The sequence below is a fragment of the Lissotriton helveticus genome, chromosome 1_1 (genome assembly GCF_964261635.1).
Source record: "Lissotriton helveticus chromosome 1_1, aLisHel1.1, whole genome shotgun sequence".
In the NCBI taxonomy this organism is placed as follows: Eukaryota; Metazoa; Chordata; class Amphibia; order Caudata; family Salamandridae; genus Lissotriton; species Lissotriton helveticus.
Window position 1 is genome coordinate 254,360,925 of NC_136057.1, and position 27,842 is coordinate 254,388,766.

Below are 27,842 nucleotides of genomic sequence, written 5' to 3' on the forward strand. Positions count from 1 at the left end.
TTCTAAAAAAATGTAAAAGCCATTCATTTTCCCCAAAATCGTTTTTGACATCACATTTAAGAAACACAGCACAGGTCCTATGTACAAGCATTCCATGTCACTACTGAAACTTCACAATTTTACAAAATACAATTCCTCTATGCAGTAAAAACTTTTTACCAAGCATTATCAAAAAGCATGACACGAAGCAACATTAAACAACCACAATATGCTTCCAAATATTCTCCATAGAGTATACAACTCTCTATCTATATTAAATGAATCATTACTCACCTTTACAAATGCTTTAGGAGATTGAGAACAGTGTCAGACACACACACCAATATTTATTTAGCAGAGCAAAAGGTATGTACTCCAGCCACTGCAACCATGAATGGCACAGAGAACCTCTAATTCTACACACATAATCCTCAAGGTAACCAATCAAAACTCTTCCCTCTCTATTTTCAAATCAACACCCTTCCCCCTCTTAGCCCTTTCTACCTGTTACCATAGCAACTCCCTCCTCACTGAGCTCTCAGGTTTAAAAGTTTATTCTACAATGTTGCAATTCAACTTAGCAAGGATGTTTGACCTCTTAATACCCCAGCTTATCCAGTGCAATGTTTCTTTAAATGACTTTTTCTTAACCATTCAAATTGCTTCTTTCACAAAGCAGAACCATGCACCCTAACTTTCAGTTTTCAACTATCTGAATCCACCAATCATTGCTTGTGACTCAAGAGCACTAAAACTCCACAGTTTTTTTGCAAACTCCTACTGTTCCAACTGCCATTTCATTCCCACACTTCATCTGACTGCACCAGAACCTCCTCTTACCATGTATTCTGTCTGGATTTTTGGACATAGCTACATCCACTGGGCTCAAAGGTATGCAGCTACCAGAAATTTTCACAACCTTGATTTACCAAATGTGAACATTAAATGAATTGGCCAGAGAGGATTGAGATGTCATCAATTGATACCATTGGTGAAAACCTTTTTGCATCTGCCACACCCTCACCTCATAATTCTGCACTGTGGTGGAAATGACGTAGGCACCTTGACTGGGGTAGGTCTGGAAATGCTTTTAAAGGACACCTTTGAACAATTGATGGCACTTTTTCCTCAAACTGCCTTGGTATTTTCCAATATATGCCAAAGACAGAAATGGAAGTGGTCCAACCAATTTTGTCCACAATTTGAGAAAGCACGGAAACATGTGAATAAATCTGTTTCTGCTTACAGGAGAGACTATGGAATGGCTTCAATATACAACAATAACTTGCGTTACAACATGCAAGATATCTACAGAGGAGATGGTGTGCACTTCTCAGATGATGGGAATAGAATATTCCTCCTGAAGATAAGACTGTGCTTTGGAACCTACTTGTAGGTACCTAAATCAGCCACAGAACCCAAAAGCTCTTTTCAGGGCTACCCTACCTCTGATCACTCAAAACAATTACTTTACTCTAACTTTTTTCACTGTTTTTCACCAAAGTACGCTCCCCGGTACGCTTCCCGGTGCGCGTACCGGGTGCTACCCCCGAGAAAATGTAAATTTTTTTTTTTGGGCCTATATGAGCCTCCTAAGCCCCCCTCAGAAAACCTAGGGGGTCAGGGAGTGTCTACCGTGCCCCCTTTTACCCATTCCCAACGTTGTTTGTCCTCCATCTTGTGTCTCAAATCTACCGAAACACAAGATGGAGGACTCCCGTAACGCTGCCGGTACGCTTACCGGGGCACGCACCGGTGAGCGCTCCCAACATTTTTTAAAAGTTAATTTACATAAAAACCTCTGTAGAGATGTTCACCAAATATAGAATAGGCCATACTACATACCAGTCCCTACCATTTTCCCAAATTTGGTGGAATTCCATTGAGCCATTTGCCCTGTAGCCCTGTCTAAATATCCTGAGGTAAATTACATGACAAAAACACATATGAAGAGTTAGGATTTACAACCAATTAAAATGTTGCTTTCATTTTCTACTATTTTTTCCTGACATTTGATTGGTTATGTACATGAATATAAATGTAAAATGAGAGGGAAACACGGCCATTTTGACTGCACCTACCGGAGGTACATCTTGAAAATTTTTTCTCCATTTATCTTCATCACCTTTTAATAAGGTAAGTTGTTAATTTGTAAGGGCCACTTTAAGTTAATTTGTAAAAACGTTTTATGATAGTTATTTACTGTCCCTCTGTTATAGTTATAGATTGAGATAGGCTTCTCTGTTATAGTTATGGATTGAGATAAGGCTTCTCTGGTATAATTATGAAATTACTTAGGCTTCTTCATATACACTTTTTTGATATTTCTACTTCCTGCTTGATACCATACACTGCCCAAAGATAACTTCACTGTTAAAAATTCAGAAGTACCTGTCTCAATTTAAACCCAACACTGCCCTAACTCTACTGATATATTTATTTTTAATGCAATTTACATCAAGAAAATGGAAGGAGAAGCAAATATTTCTTTCGAAATAGTTCTTCAAAACAATCCTGAGGAAGACTTGGACTTTATGGATCAGTCTCTAGACGAAGAGTTAGTTAATTGTGTGGAAGAAATCGAATCATGGACTGAAAATGAGGACATTCCTGACGATATAATGTTGGAAGTGTTATTAAATTTTGAAAAATACCTTTTTATTTATTAATTAAAAATTGCTCTAGACATTATTCTTTTTTATATGTAATTCATAAAATAGTACCAAAATGAATATAACATAAAGTGAGACTTATAGTATACTGTGCAACATTTTTTTGTGTTACATAATAATTTTGCTCATAGTTACTTCCTTTCTCCCACTATATTATCTCCAATGTGTATTTGACATCTCTTTTTCATCTCCTGCCTCCATGTTGTTTCTGCTTTCCTGAGAGACTATGGTATAGATTCCATATACCACAATAACTTCTGTAACAACATGCAAGATATCTACAGAGGAGACGGTGTACATTGAATTTAAGACTCTGTATTGGTACCTACATGCTGGTACTTAAATCACCCACACAACACAACAACTCTATTCAGAGCTACCTTACCTCTAAGCACTTTAAATTATTATTTTACTGTTTCACTGGGTTTTCCCCATGTGTGGGGGGGAGGTGTGTGTGGGGGATGTGTGGGGTGTGTCTGTGAGGTGTGTGTGTGGGGGGGGAAGTGTGTGTGTGGGTGTGGGTGTGTGGGGTGTGTGAGTGTGGGTGGAGGTGTGGGTGTGTAAGGTGTGTGTGTGGGTGTGGGTGTGTGGGGTGTTTGGGTGTGGGTGGAGGTGTGGGTGTGTGAGGTGCGTGTGGGTGTGTGTGTGGGTTGTGTGCATGTGGATGTGTGTGGGATGTACTTATAGGTACCTAAATCAGCCACAGAACCCAAAAGCTCTTTTCTCAGCTACCCTACCTCAGATCACGCAAAATATTTATTTAAAATTTTTTTTTTTGCCCCGCGGGGCCCTTTTATGGCCCCCACATCAAACCTAGGGGGTCAGGAGGGGTCTACCCTGCCCCCTTATGGTCATTTCCCCCTTTGTTTTTGCCACCTCTTGTGTCTCGATCCTACCGAGACACAAGATGGCGGCCGCTCTGGACTGTTTCGAATGTTGACAGACACCCGAGCTGGTACGCTCCCCGGTGCGCGTACCGGGGCGCGCTTATAGATATATATATTTTTTTGAATCTAAATTACTCAAAATCCACTGGAGCACATATCTTGAGACATAGCAAAGGCACATCGGGCTACCAGTCCATACAATTTTGCCAAGTTTGGTGGGAATCCATTCAGCCGTTCGGGCAAAAAGTGAGTCCAACCGCCCTATGGAAATTAACATGGGAAAAACACGTTTTGGGACCCCCCTTTTATCTCGGCCCCCACTTACCGAATCCCCCCCAAACTTTCAGGGAAGGACCGGAGCACCGCGAGGCAAATTTGAGGACAATTTCAGGCAGAATCCTCAACCAGCGCCAAAGTTATTCCCAATAGAATGTTGCCATTTCCCTATGGAAAAAATCCTTACTATAACTACCTACTGGCGACCGCCAGTAGGTAATATATAGATATCTTCATGCTGCATATGTAGCGTTAAGATTTGTAGTCTTCTTACCCACATATACTTAACTTGATGATGTTATGATATTTTGGTAGTTGATATACTGATACAATATTTGTGTTTTGCAACTGTACCTTGTAGGTTACTCTGTCTACATGTTGTTAGTTACGTAAACAATAGTAACCAATAAGTTGGAGGTACGTCAGAGGCTAAACTATCTAGAAAGCTAGGGAGATAGAAAAAAACTTAAATTGTGGTTGAACCTCAGAATCCTAAGGACCAGCGCTGGACCACTACAGCGCACAATACACATAACTTCTCACCAATGTCAGGACCATCCCCAAGGGTGGACTTTGTAAACATACACCATAGATCAGTAGTATAATTTAAGTGGATTTATACATGTATGTAGTACACACTAACTCGTCAGGTTTCCTGGATCTCTCTGCAAACACCCGGGGGCCTTTTTTGCAGATGGGTGACAGAGGGGTAATCCTATTAGAATGAGTCAGTGCACTTCTATTATTATTTTCCTTTAAAAAAATCTATGTACAGTCTAAATAGTGAGATAAAATCTGGAATAGAATGGAACCTATATTTTCCTTCGTGTCCTCCTGCCAACATGGGTACTGTAACGCTCCTAATGTGTTTATGATTCCAGGAACCTTTTTAAGGTGAGCCTGCTGAGCATGAGGACTAGAACTAATAGGTTTTAATTTAAATAGATTTGCCTTGTGATCGTGGGATTCGGCAAATGAAACCTCCCATATTTGCATTAATCAAAGCCACACCTGATGTCTTGAATTTTGTTTTGCTGCCAGCGTCACCTTCTGCTTGTAAACTAATACTTTGGTACATTTCACTAACAAGTTGTAACAATACCTCGCATTTGTGTGGCGACTTTGCCAAATGTAAGATTATTTTGGAATTTAAAAAAATATTCAAGAACGCTCAGACTTACAAACAATTATACATTTCTAGATGAGTATTCTATACATTTACTCAAAGTTAAATGCCTAGAAAAAATTCATTTGCAGTTGTTAACGCTTTTTGGGGCATATTATCAAGGGGGTTTATCTCCGCTTTTTTGGCTTTAAAAGCCAAGAAAACGGAAATAAAATTATCTCCCTATTACCTAGCTGTCGCTAACACCAGTTAGTGACAGCTAGTAGGAGATAGCGACCATCTTGGGGCCCACTTTGCATGTCAGTGATATTTATCACTAATGACATGCAAAGTGGGCGTGCCAAGATGTTAGCGACTGGAAACAGTTGCTAACATCGTTATCTCCTATTACCAACTTTTGGAGATATTCGCGCTAAGCGCGAATATCTCCAAAAGCTAACACCTGCCCTGAGCAGTTCTTAGCCATGTTATCCAATGGGAGGTGGATAACATGGCTAAGAGCATTAGCTCGGTAATGCATGAATATCGCTGACTTTTCAGCGATATTCATGCATTGCGGCTGTTTTTTATCGCATTTGCGATAAACCTTCGTAATACCAAGGTTTATCTGCCATAAAAATCGCCGCAGCTGAGCGGTACATTTTTGTCTCTAACCAAGCAATAGCGATAATTATCGCTATTGCTTGGTAATATCCCCCCTAGTTCTTGAAAGAACAGCCTCTTCCCTGAAATCCCCTCCTATTTTGTTGGTGTCCGCTCCCAGCCACAATACGGTATTGTACTTAATCCTTGCTCTTGACGGCAATGGCTTTGTTAAAGTTTGCAGTAACCCTTAAGCGCATTCATCTGAGGTATGTGAGCAGCATTCAAATCACTGGTTAGACTTTGGGTGGTTCACTCAACCCATCGCACTCAATATAGTTTAAGTCTCCAATGATGAGTGTGCTCGATTCATGCAGCTATACCAGGGGACCAGAATCTTCAATTCTGGACAGAATTCCTGACCAAATTCTGGGTAACTAGTCATAATATCGAAAAATAAATATTAAATGGACAAAATATCGAGTGGACAGGATATCGACTTGCAAAAATATAGTGGTTAAGAAAATAGACATGCAGGTAAGGAATACCGATTTTAATAATATCGAAGTTAGGAATATCGATTGTCAAAATATCATTGTTAATAATATCAATTTGTTTTTGGTGTTTTGTATGTTAGTATTTGTGTTAAAAGCAGCGACGGCCTGTGAAGGGCGTTACACCGGGCGGTGACGTGGGGCAGGGAAGGGGCAGGGTGGTGGGGTGTAAAATAGGGGAAACAAGCAATTACAGGTAATTAACGTAAAAAAAAAATAATAATAATTTTGTTGCACGCGCTGCATCGCATTTGGCGTTGCAGCGCACGCAACAAAATTGGTTTTATTTATTTTTAACGTTACTTACCTGCAATCCTCCGTTTCCCGTTTTATATACCCCCCCACCCTGCCTCTCCCCCGCCCCACGTCACCGCCCCGCCCGATGTAACGCCCTACACGGGCCATCGCTGGTTAAAAGTATGTATATATTTTGCAATATGTGTTTGAATTTTTTTAAAGTAATGAATTTTATGTTACTACATGTTTGCGTAATTTAATTCCGTTTCCCGGTTGTGGGTTTATAGGGGAATAGGGTGGGAAGTAATTTAATTGAAATTAATTAATTATTGTATTAATAAATAATTTAATATTTAAGCATTTATATTGTTAATTAAGTTAACTATTGTATTATTAATTAATTATAAATTTATCGATAACAATTATTGATTAATTGTAATTGTGTTAATTATGTTAATTTTTTAATTAATTAGTAATGAATTAGATATTACTTACTAATAATGTATGTGTAAATAAGTTAATTGTGTACTTTTTTATGAGTGGGTTGAGGGTTGATAGAGGAGTAGGGTGGGAAGTAATTACATTTTAATGTCATTTTTATTATTTATTGTATAATATTTATTCAAAATTATTTTATAGTGTTAATTGTGTGAATTAATTTAGATTTGATGGTTATTAGTTTTATTGTTACTTGTTAATAGTTAATTAATTAATTGTTAATTAAATATTTTACCTTATTAATATTTTACAATATTGTAGGTGACGTTTATAGGGGAAAATAGTGGGAGGTAAATTAATTTTGAAAAATTCAAACCCGCTATCCAACACTTTTTCTACTGTTGCACTCACTGGAGTGGGAATAGTAATTTTAACCCACCCGCTATCCAACATTTTCCCTACTGTTGCACTCTCTGGAGTGGGAATAGTCATTTTTACCCTCCTGCTATCAAACACTTGCCCTACTGTTGCACTCGCTGGAGTGGGAATAGTCATTTTTACCCACCCACACTTTCCCTACTGTTGCACTCACTGGAGTAGGAATAGTATTTTTTACCCTCCCGCTATCCAACACTTTCTCTACTGTTGCACTCCCTGGAGTGAGAATAGTAATTTTTACCCTCCCAATAACCAACACTTTCCTTACTGGTGCCCCAACTGCCTTTTTTCCTTAGACAATACCTACTATCCACCTCTATCACTCACCAAGGCTCAACCCCAAGCCCAGGGAACCATTCAGTCAGCTCATATAAACGCCTGGTCACTTCTCAGACACAAATACGAAATTCTAAATCTCCTAGAAGACCTCAAATTCGAACTTCTTTTCAGAACCGAAATCTGGGGTGACCCTTCTTGTGGTCCAGATTTCTGTATAGCAACACCTGCGGGCTTCACGGCCAGTAGATTTGACAGAACGTCCAAAAAAGGAGGAGGCCTTGCAATTATCCACTGTGAAAACTACGCTGTCAGGACAGTACTTATCCCTACCACGATCTGTGAAGCTGTCAGCTTCAGGATAATGATACCCCATTATCCACCCTTCAAAGGCATCCTCCTATAGCGTCCTCCCATTTTCTGCACAGAATTTCTCTCGTCCATGGGCTGTCTAGTAGAGCTAGTAGCAGGAGAAAGCAACTTCTCTATCCTCGGAGACCTCAATAACTCGGAGACATCTATAACTCGTGTTACTGTGGTACCACCGAGCCATTAAAAAATGTGGGTTATTTTTTAAGTTAAAGAATGTAAGAGACACAGTCATGAAAGAATATTGAGTGGAGTAGTAAGGGTGCAATGTGCGATAATTAAGACATGAAATTATGAATCTCTTCACCAAGGTGGGTAGTAAAAGGCAGCTATGATCGGAATCTCACAAGGCTTCACTCATCACTTGGAAATAGTACACAACACTGGTCGCACTGATGATAGTTATGTTGATTGGCTAATTCATATAATGTAGAAGTTCTAGACCCAGAAAATCTTGAATGTAGATAAAAGATTATCACACTCCTCGAAAACATAGCAGCAAAAGTGTAAAAGACGTCATCAAGAAAATGAAACAAGTTGATGAGATTACTTATGATCAATTAAGACAGCCTTAATTTTCAAGTTCAATCCAGTGCCAAATCTTGACCATGAAAGATGTATTCAGCCAAGAACGAAAGAAAATGGGTTACTCCATAGGTGAATTTGTCGAGAGACTTGATACACTTATAAAACACTTTAAGCACATCAAACTCAATGATGAGGAAGCTATATGTCTCAGAGTCATCTCTATCAGATTCATTTCAAAGAATAATTTCAAAGGAGACTTTTAGTCCGAAGAACATTCTCATGGCTGCCAGGGCCAAAGAGCGAGCTTATCGGCAAACCACTGAAATGGAAGTCGGATATGCCCAGAATGAATCAGTCATGAACATGAAAAGTAAATCCAAACATATTCCAAAGGGCATTATGTGGTGTTCTCCAAGAAAAATAAGTTGTTCATCAGTCACGGAATGTAATTTCCACATGAAGGAAAATGTCCTGCTGTTGGCCAGATCTGCAACACTGTGGTAAGGTCAACCATTTTGTGCCAGTGTGCAAGCCTAAAGAGAAAACAAGTGTGTCACAGCGTAAAAACAAAATGGCAGTCCGTACTCTTCAGAAGCAAACGTCAACTCTCACACATCAGTCTGAGGAGTAACACCAACTGAGCCAAATTCACACTAAACGAAGTTGACCATCACCTAAATCATTGTCAAAGAATTCCTCACTATCAGCCTCAAGTAAAAGCGACAATGACAATTGTGCAATGTCAATGTTTACTCCAGAAAGACATGCGCATGTAGGACTAGTCACCTGAAGAAAAAAACTAAATAAAGAAGATCTGCATGAAAAGGAAACAAAGACATTTAAACAGTGTCCAAAGATCATCTTGAAGATAAACAGGTGTTCAATACCCTTCATTATTGAAAGCGACATATCAATAGACATCATGCGTGAGGAGAAATATCGTGAGCTGTTTCCATTGCCACAATTTCCACAATCAAAAACTAAAGTATATACATCAGCTGCATCCATACCACTAAATAGTCAAGCATCATTTGTAGCCACAATGAACTGCAAGAAAACAAAGGTGCAAGCCCTTTTCATGTACTTAAAGGTACATCTACAAGTGCCTGTTTGTTCAGTTTTAACACCAGTGATGAAATGGGACTGCTCTCAGTGAATTGCAATATGAATGCTCATCATAAAATAGTAAGTCAATTTTCTTCTTTGTTTCATCGGTTGGGAAAACTCTTGGCTATGAAAGTGCAGTTATATATAGCTGAGGATGTTCGTCTTGTTGCTCGGACATAGACTAACTGCATTAAATTGTCAAGAAGCTGTTGAAAAATACTTTGATTCCTTGCTCAAACTCGATACCCTTTAGAGCTCCACTCGTCCAACACCATGGGTTTCTCCTATAGTGGTAGTGCTTAAAAGAAGCAGTGAAGAAGCTGTATGCATTTGCTTGATGCTAACAAGGCAATCAATACTAAATGCCATCTCAGTCTGCACATTGATGATATGATAAACTGATTGAATGGCGCAAAGGTTTTCTCTCGCCTTGACATAAACAAAGGATATCACCTGATGGAAGCTGAGGAGAATTACAGGTGCATTACAAACTTTTTGACACATATTGGTTTGTTTCACTAGAAGCAACTGAGTTTCGGTGTGTCATCTGCCTCAGAACTTTTCCAAGATATCATTCGACTTATCATACAACCTGTAGTAAATGGCAATGGCTTATTAAGGTTGGGAGCTGATGAGAAGGAGCATGCAAGTATGTCATTTGTTAACTGATGCCAGTTTGATTATAATGCTTACAAATTCCATAAGTCTAAATTGACATTCTTTGTCTATGTCTTTTGTGATGAGGGCATGATAACTGTTCCAGCTAAAGTGCTAGCGCTGTGTACTGCTGCTTTCCCAAAAGACATTTCTATGCTACGTTCATTCCTTGGCATAGCCAGTGACTGTTCTAGATGGATAAAAGACTTTGTTATGCTTCATTTCATTGGTCAATTGAAAGCAAGCAAAGTTTCAAGAGAAGCAAGAAACTATTGACAATGCTACTGAAAATGGCCGCCGTTGACTTGTCTGGTCATCGAGAGGGAGGAATCCAGGATGAAGCCCAGGTTGCGTGCGTGGTCCGTTGGTTTGGGTGCGCTGCCCAGGGCAGGGGGGCACCAGGAGTCATCACAGGCGGAGGGTGATGATCCCAGGATGAGGACTTCCGTCTTATCCGAGTTCAGTTTCAGGCGGCTGTTCATCATCCACACGGCTACGTCTTTCATCCCTTTGTGTAGGTTGGTTCTGGCGGTTGCGGGGTCGTTCGTGAGGGAGAGGATCAGCTGGGTGTCGTCGGCCTAGGAGATGATGTTGAGGTTGTGTTGGCGTGCGATGGCCGCGAGGGGGCTCATGTAGATGTTGAACAGCGTGGGGCTGAGCGATGATCCTTGTGGTACGCCGCAGATGACTTTGGTGGCCTCTGATCTGAACGGGGGGATGCGGCGGGTGGAGCGACCGACACTGACGAGGTCAGGCGAGGCCAATGGTCTTGTTGAGCGATTCATGAGTACTCTAAAAAAAAAAATTCAGTTTTCTAGTACTCATGCTTCATTGGAAAAGCTTGGTTCCACACTTGATATGAATGCTGCTCTACAAGCTTATCACTTGACCCCTCACTCTACTACAGGGCAAAGCCCTGCAACCTTGATACCTGGGAGAACCTTGATGACCAAACTACCTCAAGGGACCAACATCGGATAAAAGTCTGAGGAAAACATTTGTATTCAAGTCTCTGGTCATAAAAAAAGAATGATAATCTATGCTGATTAGAGATACCATGCAAAACATATCCTTTTCCAAAAAGAAGATCAAGTGCTTCTTCGACAGTCTAGAAAATGAAAATCACCAAAGGACACATAGTGATTGCCCAGCATCTTGGGAAGTCCCTTGTGTGAGATTCTTTGCACTTCGGGCATGTACTCATCACTCACCAAGCATTAATTTGAATTCAGCAACAGGGTCCAGGCGGACAATTGAGGAATCTGTGACTGCTGTTATTTTGACCTTACCAATGCACCTTACCAACGCACCTCACCAACACTTCAATTGCCCTTTACTGTCTTGTGGAAGAATTGTAGAGGTGTCTATGTCAAAATAAAGTTTTTGACTTTTCTTAAACAAAGGGGGAGACATAGTGCTATGTGATTTAGAGACAACAGAACCCTAATGGCTCTTGATGGACTCCGTAGACCTATTACTTAATCGCTAGTGCAAAGTGAAGTGAACGCAGTTTTAGAATGTTGAGTTTTCTTAAACATGCTGATTAATAAAGACGTGTAAAACTACTCTCCATTGTTGAGTGCCCAGGCTGGTGAGGGCTCAACACCCATCACAATAATTCCACATGACTCTTTGCTGACACCTACTGCTGACACAGCTTTAAGAGATCCAGGCCGCCCTGCCTCCGCAGGGTCAAGTGTAGCAGAAAAATAGGCCACTTGACTTTGTGAATTTCCATGCAATTGAATAAGCACTGAGAGGCTGCAGCCATCGCTCTTACTGCAGAAAAGAGCAAAAGCTTTATTGTGATCAGGCGTACCTAGTGACGAAGCAAGACAGAGACTTCCTCTCAACTCTAAGAAGTCAACAAAGCATTCAATAATCCAGGAAATAGCTTCAGACGCATCCTTGTGTGCCAGCCACTGCAATCGCTGGCCACTAGGGAAAAGTTGAGTATCCACTGAAGACAGTAGCCCACCATTTGCAAAAACATCCTGACTTCTCTCCGAGTTGTTGGCAAATTCAGTCTCATAATTGCTGAGATTCTTTCTTGTAACATCTTTCTTGCTCCTTTCTCAATGTGAAGTCCAAGATACAGGTCTTCTTTTTGACAATACTGAAACGTACTCATGGATACTTTATGTCCATTCTCAGCCAAAATGTTCAACAATGCAATGGTATCTTGTTTTCAAGCTTTTTGTGTATCCGACACAACAAACAGGTAATCGATGTAATTCTGGGAACATCGTTTACGACACGGTTTTTACACCGCAGTGCCTTTACCCCGCAGCTATTACAACGCAAGTCGTTACTACAACTTGCGCTGGATGGCGCTGTGGGATAAGGAATCTTGCAATTTTATATTCCAACACCTTCCCTACTGTTACGGGGACTGGTGTGGGAATATAAAATTATAGATTCCTGAATCCACGCCCTACAACGCAAGTCGTTGTAACGACTTGCGTTATAAGACTTGCGTGGTAAAGGCATGCGTTGTTACAACATGCGTTGTAACAACGTACATCCATGTAATTCACTAGAACTGAATTGCAGGGCATAACTAAGGATTCAAGATTCTTTTTGAGTATATGATTAATGATTGATGGGTTCTCCATATAGCCATGTGGGACTCAGCACCGTGCCAAAACATGGTTCTGGAACCGGAGAGCGAATGCACAGGTATGGAGAAAAAGGCCTGGCATAAATCTATGACAGTGAACCACTCAGCCTCACATGAAATTTTTTATAAAATCACAGCTGGATGTTGTACCATGAGACATCAGGAAACAACATTTGTGTTTATTTTTCTCAAATCCTGTACGATGCACGTACCTACCTTTAGGCTTCTGTAATCCCTTAATGGGTGGATTACGTGGATTCCCCATTATTTCCTTCAAAATACTTTGTTATATCTTTGAATCTTTGAATCAATCACTGGAGTAATCCTAGCAATACTTTGGGGGTGAGATTATACTGTGGGGTTCTTAGGTTTTCAATATTAGGCATTACATTTATGTGGACTGGGCCAACTCCATTGATGAGACCTATGTCCTCTCCTGAAAAGTCCCAGACTATTGGCTTCACACAACATTTAAGATCTGGCTTAAGTCACCATTTGTCATCATGAGATACAGTACATCACTTGAACCTTGACTTGCCATTTGAAAACAACATCCTCATTGTGAGCCTGGAACTCTACTGCTTTTGGGATACAATAAATGGTACACATTAACTTGGACATTAGGTCATGTCCTAGTAAGTTTACAGGAGTTGGATCTCATACCACAAACTGATGATTCTCCAAAGACCCTATTTTAACAGATACATCTTCTGGTACGGGGCTTGTCATTTGCTTGTTTGTGGTCCCCACAACTTCGATTCTTTTCCCCAAGAGGGGTAATTTTGAAACGTCCACTACCATAACAGTGGAATGGGTTGACCCAGTTTCATTCAGGAATGATACGGAGTGGCTATATACTTCACCTTCTGCAAATTGACTACCCTGCTCTACCACTAAGACTGCTGTAAGAACATAATCTCCCTCCCCCTTTAAGGCACCTTCATAGGGACTGATCAGAACCACAATCCTCAACCAGTTACAACATAGGGAATTGTTAAAATGCACCTTGATTTTAGAAAGAATTATGATTCAGATGTGGGACTTGATTAGAATTAGAATTGGGACTATTTTCCTTCTGTTGTGGTATTGGGCTTGTGGAACCTGTATCACTGGACTTTGAGGCACATGGATATTTTGCATTCTAGGTCTTTGTGCATTCTGCGACTGTATGGGGTTATTATCCTGTGGATGCACTAACCCTGAATTCTGAACCTGTTTCCCATTCACCTTGGTATTGGGAACAAGATGAGATTCCCACTTCTAGTGCCCAAACTTATTGCAATAATGACAAGGATTTGTTTTCTTCTTAGTTGCCACATCAATTCCAGTACTCAGGTTAATTGGAACCCTATATCCTCTACCCTGTTTATGGGAATCCATTCCCATCTTGCATCATAGGGTTTCTCTACTGATACAGTTTTTGCATCAAACCAATGTTTTCTGCAAAAGGCTTGCTTGGACCTCTTCTTTGTGCAGCTTTCATCTTTGCCACCATCCATTTCTCTTTCAATCTCTCCTTCATGTCCAATTCAACACTGCAATATATTGCATTTCTAAAACTCTCATCAAATGACTTGTTCTACCAACAAATTAAATGCTGGTGAATCATCATGCTAAACTCAGGCCCTAATCCCTCTATAAACCAAGACACAATATTGCCCATGTGTTTAGGCTCAAGAGTTTCCATTCCACTATGCTTTTTAAACACTTGCAACAATCTCTCATAATAGGCACGATTGGCTCTTTAAGCTCATGGGTAATCCTGTAAATCTTAACCCAATCAATGTATTTCACTGATATTTTTCCTTTAAAAAAAGTTACTGTTGATTGGTTTTCAGCACCACTGTTGACTGAGCATTTGGTAATGGATTTCTCTGCGGCTCTTTCTCTAGCCTCTCTATAAATACCTTGCCAACAAATCACTTTGAACCACATGTCAAATAGGATATTCAAATCCACCCACAACATTTGTGAAATCTTCACAAACCACTCTAACTGTGAATACCATTCCATTGGCTTTCCTCTTAATTTTATGAAAATATTTGTTAATGGCGTAAGATCACTCCTGCTCCAAGGTACTTGGACCTAACCAACACCAGACACTAGCCTCAATTAAAAAGTAGATGTGCCTTCTCCCTCCACAGTAGACAGAGGTGGGTCTCCTTTTGTTTTGTTTTGTTCATGATTTGTTTCCCATTTTCTCACTTGTCTAGCTAATTCAATTTCCGGATGTTACTGATCAGTTCCTGATATTCTCATGCTAGTTCTACAGTTTTTATCAATAAATGCACAGTACATTTTCTGTAGAGATATGGTCCTATTCAAATTAACCTAATATTTCTGGGCTAACTCAGATGACTTTTCATGGGCATGTCCCGCAAGCTTGGTAAAATCCTTACGCATGAATAAAAGTTTGTTGTAAACATCTAATCAAGTCATATCAAGTTTTTCTTGAATCGTCTCATCCTATTCTAACTTTAGTTTTCCCACACCTACTGCATTTTCTCTCACTGGGGACTGCATTATTTCTTGACTCAACCCAGAGCTTTCACCCTCTTTTGGAGATACTTTGAACAGCGTAATCCATTCATCTATTTCTTTCACACTGAGACCAATCTGTACTATAGGTGTACTTAACACTGCGATGTATTCCAAATAGGCATACCAACTTTTAGCGATCTTTGACCAAACCCTGTTGTGGGGGTAAACCGTGTCTGGTTTGTAATTGGATCTGCATTTGCAGCACAAGGGGTATTCACCTGCATTGGGACTAAAGGAACACCCGTTCCTAAGCCCACAGATACACTAGCTGTTCCAACTAATCAAGTAGGAACTACCAAAACATGTGTTTCTTTTTCTGTCAACCCCGGTTTCTACAAAGGAAATACAGGACCAACAGTGACAGGAACAATTAGTGCATCTGGAGCATTAATCACAGTAGGATTAACAGGAACATTAATCCTTGAACTGTCTCCCATTAAATTTGGGGTTACATTTACTGGTGCAGTGGCTACTCTAGGGTTCCCGCTGACCCTACACAACTCACGTCCTCAAGTTGAGTCTCATTATACAGAGGTGGATGTGATTCTAACAACACTTCCAAGAAATTATAGTTAGAATCACTATCACTTCTTTCAACTGCACTCACTCACTCACTGCACGCTTCTCTTGTGTTTTTCACTTTCTTCTTTTCCCTTCTTTTTATTTCTCGCATTCTTCACCTATCTTTGCATGATATAGTCTAGCTCCCTCAATCATATCCGTTCTCTAATTATTTTTGTGCTTTGCATTCCATATGGCATCTGCATAAGTGCGTACTACCTTTCAGACTCTTCCCTGATATATTTCCCTTTTCCTAACATAAGCTCCATGCTCCCAAGCATTAAGCGCTTAGCACTTTGTAGTTGTAGGCTGCTGCATCATTTCAGGCAGCTCTCTTCTCAAATGTTCCATATGTCTCAAATTAAAGGTGCCATAGTGTGGAAACATCAATGCACCTACTTTATCAGTGATCCAATGCCATTGGTTCAGCCAAATGTGTGTGTGTGTGAAGTCACACATATTTGGTCTTATGATGATTTTCATTTTTCAACAATAATGTCAGCAATCTCAATAAAAATTGTGTATTGAATCAGGAAATAATTATTTACCCACAATTCTTGTTCAGCCTCAACAATGAATAACAGCACAGCTCTCTATGACTTGGTCAACCAATAGGAGCACAGCTTTACATCAACATACCACCTCAGTGTGGCACACTATGACATTTGTCTCATTCCTTACAGTTTTCATAAACGTCCCAATTCGAGCACATAACAAATTCAACACCTTTGCCTACTCCACTAAAAGATTGATAGTATTTAATCGTGCAAGAAATAGTCCAGACTGACACTTTACAGCTTATTTTGACTCACACTCAAATGACAACTCAACCAGCATGGAATCGCTCAAATCAGTGCATCTTCTCCCTGTGCATTAGGAACAACTTCACCAACCACACCTTACACTCACACAAACATATAAGTTCTTATTTCAATTGTGCTATCGACAATGACTCACGATAAGCACCACCAAACTTAGCAGAAAATTAACACACAGTGTTTTCTACACCTATAACCTATTACTATCCCAGGATCTTAGGCTACATCGAACCCAATTATAACTTCAGCGTCTCTTCAGGAATTAACTTTAGAAAAGAGTTCAAATCGCATGTAACCATTTTGGTCACACAATGAAGACAAGGACTCAGTAAGAAAGGTTACATGGGTTTATTACAAGTTAATAGTCAATCCAATAAATGCAAATCTGAGGAATATATTATAAAGATATAAGATCACGACTGCAAGTCAATCGCAGTTCTATCTCATTAACATATTGCATACCAAAAGCAATGCAGAAAATAAGTATTAGGATTTGGTGTTCGGAAAAGAAACCGCGATTCTCATCCATAAGCATGAATAAGTTCCAAAGTCATCTAACCTAAGTCTTAAGTCTAAAAAGAGAGCTTATTCTCAAAGAAAGAACTCACTCAAAGAAATTGGTTGGGCAGAAAGGTGTCAGCATAGTGAAAAGTCTAGTAGAAATCTTCTGAAATAAGAATATGTGTTTGCCATTAAACCATACAGTCATAAGAGAAAAGCATACAGAATGTTGTTTACCTCTCCAAGCCGAAAGGGATCTGTTGCTTCATCTAACAGAGTGAACACGTGTTAAACCATACACATTTCAAGAACCATTATCCCATTTTATGCCACTAAAAACAATTACTCTCCCCTACCCAGAGTAGGTATCAGTAACATCCCTCAAATTTCCCATCCCACATCTTGGAAGTCACTGTAATTTTGAATGTCTCCCTCTTCCTGATACACAATGAATAAGAGTCTTCTTCAGCTAATTAGCTCTTCACACTCTTTGCCAAGATTTCTCTTTTCAAACATTACTATCAATAATACAACAATACTCCTTTCTCTAGCTATAATAACACAAGAACGCAACTGCAAAAGAAACAACATGCAAAGCAAGCAGGTATAAATTTTGTGTTAACCCTTTCTATGCATCGGATGTGCAGGAGCCATCTGACTTATAATTGCTCGGATGGCTCCCACGCATCTGACACCATGGCACTGGAAATCCGTCTGGTGCAGGCTTTTCCCCCCACTAGCCTCGGGAGCTGGGGAAATGCTTCCCCAGCTCCTGAACCTGGTCCTATGGTTGCCCTGAAATGACAATCAGCACGCAAGTCGCACTGACGTCATTTCAGTGAAACCAAAACTGAAATAAGCCAATAGGCTCTTTTCAGTTTCACTTTCTATGTGCAGAGGGGGCTACATCAGCCCCCCCGAGCATTTAGACAGACAGAAGAGGTATCATTGGAAAGGGGAGAATCCCCCCTTTCCAATGATACTCTCCCTTGTGGATCCCTGCTTGGGTATTGTCCTAGGAGGGTGATCTTCAAGCAGGGATTCACCCACTGGTCACCAGAGAGGGGGAGCAACCCCTTGGGCACGGACCTTTGCTCCCCTCAAAATAATTTGGGGAAAATCTGTCTTTTTGTACCCCCTTTTTGCCCCCCTGGTTTTAGGGGTGGGTGCTGCCTGAGAAGAGCATCATAATGCACCCACTCCACGCAATATTCCACAATCTTTCTGCCCCCCCTGGGAGGCTGATTGGGGCAATAGCCCCAGATCTGCCCCCCCGAGAGGCTGCAAGCCCACTAGATGCCAGGTATTCTTTTTCTAATTATATTTATAGGTGGGGGCTGCCCGAAATGGAAATGCCAATGGCCCTACCCCTGCAAAATTCCACAATCTTTCCACCTTCCTGGGGAGCAGATGGGGCATTAGCATACTTCTACCCCCCGGGGGTGAAGAAAGCCCACTAGATGGCTTATTTTTCTTATTTTATTTAGGGGTGGTGGCTGCCTGAAGTGAGCATGTCAATGGCCCCAGTCCCGCAAACGTCCACAGTCTTTTTGCTACCCCTTGGAGGCAGACGGGGAAATAACACCTAATCAACCCCCTGGGAGGCAGAAAGCACACTAGGCACCAGGGATTATTTTATGTATATAGGGGTGGGGCTGCCCAAAATGGGCATGCCGATACACCCATCCCCCCAAAAAATTCCGCAGTATTTATGCCCCCTAGAGGCAGATGGGGGTAATAGCCTCTGATCTGCACCCGGGGGTGGCAGAAAGCCCACTGGACACCAGGGATTCTTTTTATACATGGGGTGGGGGCTGCTTAGAATGGACATGCTGATGCCCCCTCTGCCAAAAAAGGCTTTCTGCCCCCCAGAAGGCAGATTGGAGCAATAACCACTAAGCACCAGGGATATGTTTTTGGACATGCCATAAAGAAGCCCCATAGGCAAGGGTCACTCCATCTTCTTTAGGCATACATTTTTGCTGTTTCAGTGATATTTTTATTCTCATCTGCACCCAACCACTGAAACCAGGGCAGGTTTGTGTGTGTGTGTACACTGGAGTTTGGCTGACAGTCTGCGTGTACTGACCTTTGGCTGGCATTTTGCTGGCTGTGTGTGTGGACCTGCACTTGGCTAATGGTATGCGTGGGCTTGCACTTGATGACCGTGTGTGTAGATTGGCACTTGCCTTGTGGTGTGCCTGGAATAGCGCTTGGCTGGTGTTGTATGTGGACTGTTGCATGGCTGGCTGTGTGCATGAATGGTGCTTGGCTGCAGGGCCGGGCTGGACACAGTGGGCACTGGGAATTTCCCCGGTGTCCCAAAGGGGTAGGGGGCAGTTTTCTGGCTGTGGGGGGCAGTTTTGTCACCAGGGGCGGGTCCCAGTAACAAAAGCGGGAGTGGTGCTTTCTACGAGCATGCCCCTCCTGGGCCAGTCGAGCAGCAATGTACCAGGGCTGGTTGCTCTTCTCAGTCTAGCTCTGCTTGGCTGGCAGTGTGCAGGGATGGCGCTTGGCTTGCAGAGTGTGTGGGTGGTGCTTGGCTGGCAGTGTGCATGGATATTGCTTGCCTGACTGTGTGCATTGATAGCATTTGGCGGGCGGTGTACTTGAATGGCTGACGTTTGGCTGGTGGTGTGCGTGGATGGCGCTTAGCTGCTGGTGTGCGTGGATGGTGGTGTGTGTACTGACTCCTGACTGGCGGTGTGGCTTGAATGTATAGCCCATCACTTTCTTACCAATAATCCCCTGCAAGCCTTATATTCACTTACAAAGCAACATTTTCCTCACATGTCTGTGTGGGTAAATGGTAGTATCTCCTCGCAGGCACCCATTTACTAACACCCAGCATTCCCCTTGGTTTCACAAAAAAAATATACCTCACTTGTGTGGGTGCCAAAAGTAGCATCAGCCTAAAAACATATAACCAAACTGCCTTTTTGGACCTGCTTTTGGCCACCCTCAATCTCTACAATTTTTTGGCCCTTTCATGTCATAGGCACTTGGCCCATCCACAGTATCATTTTTATCAGGTGACTGAGGGGAACGCAGAGGGGTAGGAAATGTATACTGTGTGGTGATCCCTCACCTTTCCCACACAGATATTAGAGGAAAATATGACTTTTTAGCAACATTTGAGGTTTGCAGCAGATTCTTGTAATGGAAATGTTGGGGGATCACACCTCCCTGGACTCCCACTGGTGTCTAGTTTTTAGAAATGTCTGGGTTTTTTAGGTTCCCCTTATATGTCTGCAAACCCAGAACCAAAAACACGGGTGCCCACCTACCTATCACAAAACTATCTAGTTTTTCATGGGGGTCACCTGCATTTTTGGTCCTGGGCTCAGCAGCAATCTAGGGAAACATACAAAACCCAGACAATTCTGAAAACTAGACACCTAGGGGAGACCCGGGAGGTGTGACTTGCATGGCTCTCCCAATATTGTCCTACCCGGAATTCCCTGCAAACCTTAAATGTAGCTAAAACAAAACACCTTTTCCTCACTTTTCTGTGTGGGAAAGTTGTGGGATCCCCGAGCCGCCAGAAATTTTCAACCACCGAACATTCCTCTGAGTCTCCTGATAAAAATGGTACCTCACTGGTGTGGGTGGGCATAGTGGCCACAACAGGAAATGACCCAAATTCTACTGTGGAGACTTCAAAATTACCTATCATAAAACAACCTGGTTTTGAAAAAGGGGTCACCTGGCTATTTAGCCCCGGGCAGGGCAGCCATCTGGGAAAACCTACCACACCCAGACACTTGTAAAAACTAGACACCCTGGGTAGTCCATGAAGGTATTGGTTGCATTGACCCGCCCAAAGTTCTCCAACCAAGAAACCTCTGCAAACCTCAAATTTGGCTGAAGAAATCTAACTTTTCTCAAATTTCTGTGTGGGAAAGTTGTGGGATCACCAGGCTGGCACAGATTTCCTACCATCCAGCATTCCTCCAGGTCTCCTGATAAGAATAGTACCTCACTTGTGTGGTTGGGCCAAGTGCCTGCGACAGGCAAGGGCCCAAAACATATTGTGGAGACATCAATATTACCTATCACAAAACAACCTGGTTTTGATAGGGAGGCATCTGGCTTTTTAGACCCGGGCTTGGCGGACTTCTAGCGAAACCTCACAAACCCACACATTTCTGAAAAGTAGACACCCTGGGGACTCCAGGGAGGTATGGCTTGCATGGATCCCTCAACATTTTTCTAGCCAGGTACTGTTATTACCTATTGACTTTCTATGCATTTCTGCCTTCCAAATGTAAGACAATGTGTAAAAAAAATTGTCACTTTGAAAAATGTCCTTTAATTCACATGCTAGTATGAGTACACACAATTTCGAAGATTTGTAAAGACCTACTGCTGCTAAACTCTATATTTTATTCCCATTCGTCCATACTTCAAATATATGATTATTTGTGCATGTACAATGTCAGAATACATGCAAAATGTGAATAAATTAACTCATGGTTACATATGCAAAGTACATTCAATAAATACAATAAATATCTGGACATTAATGTAAATGTGAGTAAGAACTACAAATCTTCTGGTTAACCCAAACATTAGAATACACATGTTTGTAAATCCCTAACCTCTACAGTGAATGCATTTCAATAATGCATTTAAATGCATTGTTTCATGTTAATAAGGTTAATTCACTCAGAGTATATGATGTCAAGTGTACGTAAATGTTGTGCTTCTGTGAAGGGTACGGGTGGAGTCGAATTTCCGATGCTTCAAAAGCAAACTAACACATTTATTGGAGGATGTCATCAGTGATGTAATTTGAGATATCATCAGTGATGTTATAAATTAAATCATACAACATGTTATGTGCCATGTCATATGTGAGGTCATAAGCAATGAATAGCTGGGGCGCAAGCTATAGTGCTAAACTGCTGAATGTGTTTGTTTTTTTAAGTTTGAAACTTTAATATTGTCACTGAGAAATTGACCTAATTATAATGTTACTTTAACCTTTGGTTCATTCAGTAAAATTCTAAGGTTTTATATATATATGTTTATATATCTATATATTACCTACTGGCGGTCGCCAGTAGGTATATATAGTTAGGATTTTTTCTCTATGGGATTTTTGAAAATTCTATGTCTAATAACTTTGGCGTTTGTGGACGGAATTGGCTGACATTTTCAGGAAAATGGCACATTTTGTTTCTGAGCAGCCCTTGAAAATTTGGGGGGGGTTCGTCAAGGGGGGGCCGAGAAAAAAGGGGGGTCCCAAAACGTGTTTTTAACATTGAGTTTTCCATAGGGCGGTTGGCCTCACTTTTAGCCCGAACGGCTGAATGGATTTGCACGAAACTTGGCAAAATTGTAGGGACTGGTAGCCCGATGTGCCTTTTGTAGGTCTCAATATATGTGCTCCAGTGGATTTTGAGAAATTAACGTTTAAAAAAAGATATATATCTGTAACAGCGGACCTGGCAGCGTCCCAGGACGCGTACTTTTCGCGCAACGGAGCTTTGTGAAGCGAAGCTGATTGGTTCTCCGGCGTCTGTCAACATTCCAAACAGTCCGTAGCGGCCGCCATCTTGTCTCTCGGTAGGATCGAGAGACAAGAGGAGGTGAAAACAAAGGGGGAAATAACTATAAGGGGGCATAGTAGATCCTCGCTGACCCCCTAGGTTTGATGTGGAGGTTTTAAAAGGGCCCCGCGGGGCAAAAAAAAATAATAATAATAATAATCGAACGGCTGAATGGATTTGCACGAAACTTGGCAAAATATTAGGGACTGGTAGCCCGATGTGCCTTTGCTAGGTCTCAATATATGTGCTCCAGTGGATTTTGAGAAATTAACGTTCAAAAAAAGATATATATCTGTAACAGCGCACCGCTTCGCGTACTTTTCGCGTTACGGAGCTTTGCGAAGCGAAGCTGATTGGCTCTCCGGTGTCTGTAAACATTCCAAACAGTACGTAGCGGCCGCCATCTTGTCTCTCGGTAGGATCGAGAGACAAGAGGAGGCCAAAGCGAAGGGGCAAATGACCATAAGGGGGCATAGTAGATCCTCGCTGACCCCCTAGGTTTGATGTGGAGGTTTTAAAAGGGCCCCGCGGGGCAAAAAAAAAAAATAATAAAAATAATCGAACGGCTGAATGGATTTGCATGAAACTTGGTAAAATATTAGGGACTGGTAGCCCGATGTGCCTTTGCTAGGTCTCAATATATGTGCTTCAGTGCATTTTGAGAAATTAACGTTCAAAAACAAGATATATATCTGTAACAGCGCTCCGCTTCGCGGAGATAAAATTATATCTGTATTACCTAGCTGTTGCTAACACCAGTTAGCGACGGCTAGTAGGAGATAGCGACCATCTTGGGCCCCACTTTGCATGTGAGTGATATTTATCACTAATGACATGCAAAGCGGGCATGCCAAGATGTTAGCGACTGGAAACAGTCGCTAACATCGCTATCTCCTATTATCAACTTTTGGAAATATTCGAGATAAGCACGAATATCTCCAAAAAGTAACAGCTGCCCTGAGCAGTTCTTAGCCATGTTTTCCAATGGGAGGTGGATAACATGGCTAAGAGCATTAGCTCGGTAATGCATGAATATCGCTGAGTTTTCAGCGATATTAATGCATTGCGGTCGTTTTTTATCGTATTTGCGATAAACCTTGATAATAGCAAGGTTTATCTGCGATAATTTCTGACGGTAAAAAAATCTTTGCAATGCATCGTTAGGGATAAATATCGCTTAACTTTGGTAATATGCCCCAACGTCTGTTAACGTTCGATTCGAAGGAAATCAGGAAGTGTTGAAAAACATTGTCTGCGCCATCTTGTCTTTTTTCAAATGCCACACTTTTGTCGTGCAAGGCAGCCATTTTAGATGCCTTGACCAGACCCACTCTGTGCACGCTGTCGATCCTTAGCATGGCTCCCCACCCTCGCAAGCATCTCACCCAGGCAGTGGTCACCCCCGCTCTCTGTCTTATGCATGGGTAATAAACCTCCCCCCATCTGCGCTGCTCTTCCCTGAGAATCACACCCTGTTCCCGCCCGACACCTCCCTTTCGCCCTATTCACTACCGCACCCTCTGACACTTCTTTTCCTCTGTGTCCGATTGTCCAGGCCGGTCCTAGGCTATCAGCTAGCCCTGCAGATGTAGTTTATGGCCACAGCTGTAAAGAATCACCCCTCTTCAAAGGAGTTATAGTAGATCAAGGCCCACACTCGATGAGATCCGTCACAGCAGAAGCGTTGCTATTATCTGAAAACCATCCTGTATTGTGATTGGGGAGGGGACCGAGCGTGAAGCGGAAGATTCCAGGGATGACTCTTTGTACATCAATGTTTTTACAATTATGTGTCACATTAAAAATATATAGCACTCCGACAAAGTAGTAAGATTATAAAACTTTAATAATTTATAAATATATACAAGAAAACAAAAATAGTAATAACATATAAACATTTTTAGGGAAAACAACGAAGTAGAGGTCGGCTGTGCGAATAGTCCCAACGCAGCACAACGTCCAGATTTCCGGCGTGGGGCGTCGCGGGGGGTGGGTCATCAGTAGCAAACTGTTATGCGAATAGTTCCAAGGCAGCAGAACGCGCCGAAATCTAGATGACACGAAAGTGATGTCTAGTAAGTTGCCACCCAGCAAATAACGGCGTGGGGCGTCGCGGGGGGTGGGTCATCAGTAGCAAACTGTTGTGCGAATAGTTCCAAGGCAGCAGAACGATGGCACCAAGGTGATGTCCAGTAAGTTGCCGCACTGGTTTTGGTATCCTACAATGCTGCTCCGAATAACGGCGTGGGGCGCCCCGGGGGAGGCGGCGTGAACGGGCCTCTCCAGGTGGAGTGTCATCTGTTGTAGTGGGGCGCCCCTTTACCGTTTCAGTTGCCATTCCGTCCGTTTTTGGTCCACTGTGTCAAAAGCCGCAATTCAGCTGAGTTGCGCCCACTCTTGCGGTGCAGCGATAGGCGGCTGTCACAGGACTCTCAAAATGGCGGCAGGCTCTTTCCTTTTTGGGCCTGGTCCACTGAAATGGCCCTGGGACACCTTGGAAATCGGACGCTTGTCTGCTAGGTCTTGGACCCCATTCTCGAAAGCGTCCCCTCCGCCTTGAGAATTCATCAAAAGTTTTGGGGGCCCCGACTCCTGCAGGCTTCTGGTGGGGAGCGGCTGCCATGATTGCTCGCGGAATGACCACGACGGAGCTACGAGATGGTGGTGCTCTCATGCTGACGCCAGTTTAGTCTGAAACATCCAGAAACAAGGTGGGGCTTTCATCGTTTGGGAAAAAAAAAAGTTTTCATCCAATGAAAAGTGTTGTTTTTAGGTCATATGATCAAGCCTTCCATCATTAGGAAACCAAAAGTAAAATGAACCAATGAAAAGTTTTATAAACAAGTCACATGACCTGTTATGCGGCATAGGGTATAAAATGCGTAGAAAATACGTTGGCACGTGAGGCGGCGTCAGTAGCGGACCGATGTGCGAATAGGCCGAAGGCAACACAACGCGCCAAGATCCGGATGGCACCGAGGTGGTGTCCAGCAAGTTGCAGCACTGGTGTGGCCATCCTACAATGCTGAAAGTCGGCGTGGGGCGCCCCGTTGGCCTGTGAGTTTGCGTCAGTAGCGGACCGATGTGCGAATAGGCCGAAGGCAGCACAACGCGCCAAGATCCGGATGGCACCGAGGTGGTGTCTAGTAAGTTGCCGCACTGGTGTGGCCATCCAACAATGCTGAAAGTCGGCGTGGGGCGCCCCGTTGGCCTGTGAGATGGCGTCAGTAGCGGACCGATGTGCGAATAGGCCGAAGGCAGCACAACGCGCCAAGATCCGGATGGCACCGAGGTGGTGTCTAGTAAGTTGTCGCACTTCTGTGGCCATCCTACAATGTTGAAAGTCGGCGTGGGGCGCCCCGTTGGCCTGTGAGATGGCGTTAGTAGCGGACCGATGTGCGAATGGGGCCAAAGGCAGCGCAACAATATTTTCTGACTGACACCACAAGGCGCTGAGATGCCAAGGTCCGGATGGCATCGAGGTGATGTCTAAGTTGCGGACTGATGTGCGAATGGGGCCAAAGGCAGCGTAACAATATTTTTTGTATGGAAGATACCACTAGGCGTTGAGATGCCAAGATTCGGATGGCACCGAGGTGATGTCTAGCAAGTTGCTGTACTGGTGTGGTCATCCTACAATGCTGAAACTCGGCGTGGGTCGCCCCATTAGCCTGTGAGATGGCGTCAGTAGCGGACCGATGTGCGAATAGGCCGAAGGCAGCACAACGCGCCAAGATCCGGATGTCACCGTGGTGGTTTCATAGTTGAGAGGCACTTCATCTGCAGTGGGGTCGCCGAGATCCGGATGGCACCGAGGTGATGTCTAGCAAGTTGCTGTACTGGTGTGGTCATTCTACAATGCTGAAAGTCGGCGTGGGGCGCCCCATTAGCCTGTGAGATGGCGTCAGTAGCGGACTGATGTGCGAATGGGGCCAAAGGCAGCGCAACAATATTTTCTGAAGAGAAGACACCAAAAGGTGCTGACATTCCAAGATCCGGATGGCACCGAGGTGGTGTCTAGCAAGCTATGCAGTTGAGTTGTGTGCGCACTTGCGGCGAATAGGTCGAAGCAGCATAACAATGTTTTTTGAATAGAAGACACCACAAGGCGTTGAGATTCGGTTACCACCGAGGTGATGTCTAGCAAGTTGCCGCACTGGTGTGGCCATCCTACAATACTGCTCCGAATAACGGCGTGGGGTGCCCGAAGGGGGGGGGGAGCCGGCGTGAATGGGCCTTCCTAGGTGGAGGCTCATCTGCTGTAGTGGGGCGCCCCTTTACCGTTTCAGTTGCCATTCAGCAGAGTTTCGGCTGCTCTTGATGCTACAGCGACAGGCGGCTGCAAGAGGACTCTCAAAATGGCGGCCTGTTCTTTGGATTTGGGCCTGGTCCACTAAAATGGCCCTGGGACACCTTAGAACTCGGACGCTCGATTTTTTTTTCCTTTCCTGTACATGCAAAAAAAGGTAAATGCCCGGTACGTTACACGCTTCATCTGCCACGATGAACTCTCCAGAGGAACCGAAAAAAAATATAGTTGTGGTAACTATACCATGCATCGTCATATGGAGAGGTGGCACCAATTAATTATAGTGCTGCATAAAAGAGAGATTTGGAGGAGAACCCCTGACCTGCTAGTACATTCATCAAAGAAGTGGCACTGAGAGCTTCAGAGGCAAGGGAAACGGTCCCAAATATTTAGAAGAACTTTGGAAAGATTAAAATGACATGTTTAGATTGTGGCAAATTAATTTCATGTGGACAGATGAGTGTTACTCTAATAAATACAGCATATGAACATCATCATAGTCGATGGTTGGTAGAGACATTTTGACTATATCCTGGACCTGCCCGTCCTCGCCCAAAATGGCGCCGGAATAAATGGGACTCGTAACTCCTTGTTGTGTACTGGTTGCAGAACCTTGAAATCACGAGATACGTATGCAGTTTTGAAGTACATGGCGGGCGGGGACGAGAATTGATTGACTATTTCGACATCCCTATTGATATTAAGTTCTGATGTGTTATTGATTACTGTACTGTTGAAAGTTCGAATTAACGTCACCCATGGTACTTGCCCGCAAATGTATATCTAGATAATTTTATTGTAACTGGCCCTG